Genomic DNA, 5,718 nt, shown 5'->3' with positions numbered 1-5,718 from the left:
GTCATATGACTCAGGTCACAACCTTGGTGCAAAGAGTTATGTCCTTCCAGCCTCTCTTGGTTACCTGGATGGATCTCTAGGAAGTCTCTTTCTAATCAGGTCACTGAAATAAATTTGAATAGCAGAGCACTCATGAGTTCTGTCCCCAAATGTCAGCAGAAATGTCTAGAATGGGAAGAAGCAGATTATTATAATTTCTCTCATTTCTGGTTGCTTTTATAATCGTAACCATTTACTAGGATACAAGCAATTATATCAAGCCCTTGTGAAACAAGCCATTATTGAAAATTTTATTATAATGCTTTGTAAGTGAATGGGATTGTCTGGTGGGGGGTTGTTCTGATCTATTCTGTGCTACTTAACAGTTTCTACGTTGCATTTATTTCTCTCTTTTTAACATTTACTTATTATTGAGAAACAGAGAGAGACAGAGCATGAGCATGGGAAGGGCAGAGAGAGGGGGAGACGCAGAATCCAAAGCAGGCTCCAGGCTCTGAGCTGTCAGCACAGAGCCAAAAGCGGGGCTCAAACCCACAAATCTGGAGATCATGACCTGATCTGAAGTCGGACACTTAACCAGCTGAGCCACCCAGGCACCGCTATTTCTTTATTTTTTTTTTAGAAAAATAAATTTCTTTTTATTTTAGAGAGAGAAACTGTGCGAGCAGGAAAGATGGGTAAAGAGAGAGGGAGAGAGAATTCCAAGCAGACTCCATGCTTAGCAGGGAGCCCGATGTTGGGCTCAATCCCATGACTCTGGGATCACGACCTGAGCAGAAATCAATAATCAGATGCTGAACTCACTGAGCCACCAAGGCACCCCTCAGCATCGTATTTCTAAAGATCATCTACGACATAGTGTGAAGCTGCAGTTCACTTCTTTCTTCAACCAATACATGATACTTACTCCATTTTTATATGTAGGTTAATCTTATAGTTCACAGAAAAGAACTTCATCAAATGTAAATTGCCTTACTTTAATTTTGCTATTTCTATATCCACATATGATACTTTGCCTCCTTCCCAGTTATAACACATCTCTCCCACCTGTCAGGTGTGACTTGGCTACGTGTGCTCTTGACCCCATGTGTGTCACACACCATTAGATTCTTAAATCCTAACTAATTTATTGGAATATAGTTATCTACGATAAACTGCACGTATTTTAATTTTTGGTTTTAAAAGGAAAGAGAATGTAAACAGGGGGAAATGGGTAGAGAGAGAGAGAGAGAGAGAGAGAAAGAATCTTAAACAGGCTCTACACCTAGCATAAAGCCCAACGTGGGGCTCAGTCTCACAACCCTGGGATCATGACCCAAGCAGAAATCAAGTCAGAGGCCCAACCAACTAAGCCATGCCCCTAAACTACACATATTTTAAATGTACAATTTGCTGAGTTATAGGAGCCATACTTTAATCAAGAGTACATACTACATGGGTCTATTTATAAAAATTTGAGCAGATGCACAGTAAGTTTTATATGCATTTTTATTAATCATACATTATTATTAAAAATGTAATTCATCTGAACATCAATTCCTGAAGGTAGTGTGGAACTTGAAATGAATGTTGCAGGGGCAAAATAAAATGGTGGATACACTGTGTCAAATCCAAAGAAAACATTTAAGAGTGAAGAGGGTGTGTATGTACATGAGTGTGTGCATATGTGTACATATATGTGCACACATCCACAGCCTCATTTATAATCCCATCTCTCATGCTGAAAGAAAACTTGAGAGAAAGTTGCAGAATATTGAAATGAAAAGGAATGTTTGCACGACTTTGAAATAGAATGCAGCATTTTGTAGCAAAGATTTATTTATTTATTTTTATATTGGGGAGGAGGGGCAGAGGGAAAGGGTGAGAGAGAATCCCAAGCAGATCCCCCGCTGCCAGGGCTGTCAGTGTGGATCCCAATATAGGGCTCGGTTTCACAAACCATGAGATCATGAGCTGAGCCAAAATCAAGAATCAGACACTTAACTTACTAAGCAACCCAGGCGTCCCTGGACACAAAGTTTTAAAATAGCATGAGTTGGGGTGCCTGAGTGGCTCAGTCGGTTAAGCCTCCGACTTCAGCTCAGCTCATGATCTCACATTTGTGGCTTCAAGCCCCGTGTTGGGCTCTCTGCTCACAGACAGCTCAGAGCCTGGAACCTGCTTCCGATTCTGTATCTCCCTCTCTCTCTGCCCCTCCCTGCTCATGCTCTGTCCCTCTGTGTCTCAAAAATAAATAAAACATTAAAAATAATAAATAAAATAAAATAAAATAGCATGTGTGACTTAATTTTTTAAAATTTTAGGGTAATTTATTATTAATAATGAATTACTCTTCCTATCAAAGGCCTCACAATCAGAACCATATTTACATTTATGCAGTAGGAAATTCTCTGTACCACCTAAAGGGACTAAATATCTCCAGGTGAACTCTATTTCTCTGCTTGATGTGGGATTCCAGCACTTGATACCTTGTTCTAAGGGAAGCTAACTGAATGATTTGAGAAGCTCAAACTCTGTTCCTGTGAGCAATATCTTATTGGATAAATATCTGGATTAGCTTCCTTTTGCTGTTGTCACACTTGTGTCACAAAACAAATAATTCTATGAAAGCTCTAGAGATCAGAAGCATGAAAGGGGTCTCACCGGGCTAAAATAATGATGTCAGTGGGTGGCAATCCATATGGGTGCTCCAGAGGACAGTCCCTTTCCCTGTTACAGAGCATACTGGCCCCCACATTTCTTGGCCCATAGCCTTTCCTCCATGAGCAAAACCAGCAGAATGGCACTATCAAGTGTCTCTCTGCCTCCATGCTTCTTCCCTTTCTCCCACATTTAGAGGAACATTGTGATTACACTGGTCCAGTGTGGATAATCCAGGCTTATCTTCTTGTTTTAAGCTTCTTTATTTTTAAGTTTCTTTCTTTATTTTGGGAGAGACAGAGAGGGTGACAGAGAGCATGAAAGTTGGGGAGGGGCAGAGAGAGGAGAGAGAGAATCCCAAGCAGGCTCCCAATGTCAGCAAGAAGTCTGATGCAGGGCTCAATCTCACAGTTCATGAGATCATGGCCTGAGCCAAAAACCAAGAGTCAGACCGTCAACCAGCCTAGCCACCCATGTGCCCCCAACCAGGTTTAGCTTCTTATCCTAAGATAATGACTCAGAGCTTCATTCCATCTGCTGTCTTAATTACCCTGCTTGTAAGCTAACATTTTCAAACGCTCTTCAAGATGAATCTTTTGGAGGCCCTTATTCTGTCTACTACAAAATCTTTCTTTTTATATAGTATTTAATATCCCTCAATAGTTCTTTTATTTAAAACCCCAAGCACAGGATCTTTCACTACCCAGAGTGAGGTAAATATGATTCTTTCAAAAATACGTACAAGGAAGATAGATTCCTGGTGGAGAAGACCTAGAAGTACCTACACACAATTCTCATACAGGACCACAGCTTTGCTCTCAAACTGTGCTCCACAGTCCAGGGCCCAACACCACCCGGGAGCTTGTTAGACTAGAAATGCAGAGTCCCTGGGCCCACTATCACCATCAGAAGCCTGATGAATCAGTATTGGCTTAAAAAATTTTTTAATGTTTATTTTTGAGAGAGAGAGACAGAGGGTGAGTGGGGGAGGGGATGAGAGTGAGGGATACACAGAATCTGAAGCAGCTCCAGGCTCTGAGATGTTAGCAGAGAGCCCAACACAGGGCTTGAACTCACAAACTGTGAGGTGATGACCTAAGCTAAAGTAGGATGCTCAACCAACTGAGCCACCCAGGAGCCCCTGAAATTTGCATTTGTTAATGTTTTTTTTTTTTTTTGAGAGAGAGACAGAGAGTGCATGGGGGTGGGGGGCAGAGGCAGAGAGAGAAAGAGAGAATCCCAAGCAAGATCCATGCCGTCAGCACAGAGCCCATCATGAGACTCCATACCATGAACCCTGAGACCATGACCTGAGCCGACATCAAGAGTCAGACACTTAACTGACTGAGCCCACAGGTCCTCCCAGAATTTACATTTTTAACTACAAACTTTGGTGATTTGTACACAAAATGAGGGTAGAGAAGTGTGGGTCTGGAATAATATTTCTCACCCTCTCACTGTTGACACTTGGGGCTGGATGATTAATTACTTTTGTTGGGTGCTTTCCTGTGGGTTGATGAGTTTGGCATCTTCCTTTTCGGACATGGCCAAATATCCCCAGAGCTACGTCATCTCCGGTCAAGAACCACTGTGCCAGAATTTCAGAACTGAAAGTGTCCTAACATAATTCTCACCAGAACTCTATCCCCTACTTGCTTTACACATTAAAGAGGAACATTAAATCTCTCTGAGCCTGATTTCTACAATCGAGAATGGCATTCCTAAAAGTATAATCTCAAAGAAAGCACGTTTCAAAAAAAAAATTAACACTTCCTATAATGTGCTAAGTTAGGTGATGGTGCAAGGAATGTAAGTGTATCTCTTAGAATTAATAAACACTTTATAATGAGGGACTAAATGGCAGTTCTTAACTTGTGATCTAACTATGAAACTCTTAATTGTTTTGGCTAAATGATCATGAAGCCAAAAAGTGTAGCACCTAAGGTTTTACATTGAGGGAACAAATTTCTGTCCTTTCTTGAAGAAGGAAATGGTAATTTTCTTAAGATATCAGGAGTTTTGTCTCCACCATAAATCAAAGCATTGAAGACCAAGGGAAGTAGTCCAATTAATTCCTCCATCTTAGGCTCTTGAAAAAAGTTGAAGTCAGGGTTGTACTGAGGTTCTGGGAGGTTTAGACCTCAGGAAACAGGAAAATTAATGGAGAAAATGTAATAAAAACTGAATTCACCTGGCATGCAATATAGTCTCCTAGGAATAGAGAATCAGCCAGAAATATTCCCATTCTGTCCAGACCAGTATCCCCAGAAGAAATTATGCACTTAAAGGCTGGCGCACCAAGAGATAAAAGTGCATCATGAGCAGATGTGGGGGGCTATAAATGTCTCTTTTGATGCAGAGCCTCAGCATGTCCATTTTCATGGGACAGAACATAGTTGTTGCTTTTGGAGCCCTAAATCCAGCCAGGAGTCCAAAGCTTGATGCCTTCCTGGTGCCTTGTCTGGGGACGGAGTTTGATTTCTGTCGTCAACTACCCAGGGAGGAATTTTGACTTCCAGAGAGAAAACTTGCCCTGTGAGTTCCCATGAAGGTGAGTTCAAGAGCCCCACAGACACTGTAGGAGAGGATCAGAGCGATTGGAAGGCAAGAACTTGAGCCGGAGGTCACTAGGAATCAACCCAGCATAGCCCACATGCCAGAGATCAGGGCCATTGTTGCTGGCTTTATTAGGAAATTATTGTATGTGTTTACGATGCCAAAAAAAGGTGAATATTGCAATCAGAAATGCAAGTATCCATGTTGACAATTAAAATGATATTGGTGGAAGCCCAATTGGAAGAATGAGGAGGCAGAAAGTGCTTCCAGTAAACGTAGAACATAAGTGCAAGAATCTTATTAATGAAGAGAAGTACACAAATAGGATATTAGCTGTGGGGAGATATACACTGAAGTGAGGGCATTTCTTTTTATTTTAAGATGGGGTATCTTAGACTATGTTTCCATATGGATGAAAAGATCCAGACCAAGAAACGATTGCAAATACTTTCTTGCAATAATGGAGCACAAAACATACACACATCATCTTCTCTCATTCTGGGTATTCACATGGAAAAAAAT

Source organism: Suricata suricatta, chromosome 12 (genome assembly GCF_006229205.1).
Source record: "Suricata suricatta isolate VVHF042 chromosome 12, meerkat_22Aug2017_6uvM2_HiC, whole genome shotgun sequence".
NCBI lineage: Eukaryota > Metazoa > Chordata > Mammalia > Carnivora > Herpestidae > Suricata > Suricata suricatta.
This window is presented reverse-complemented; position numbering follows the sequence as displayed.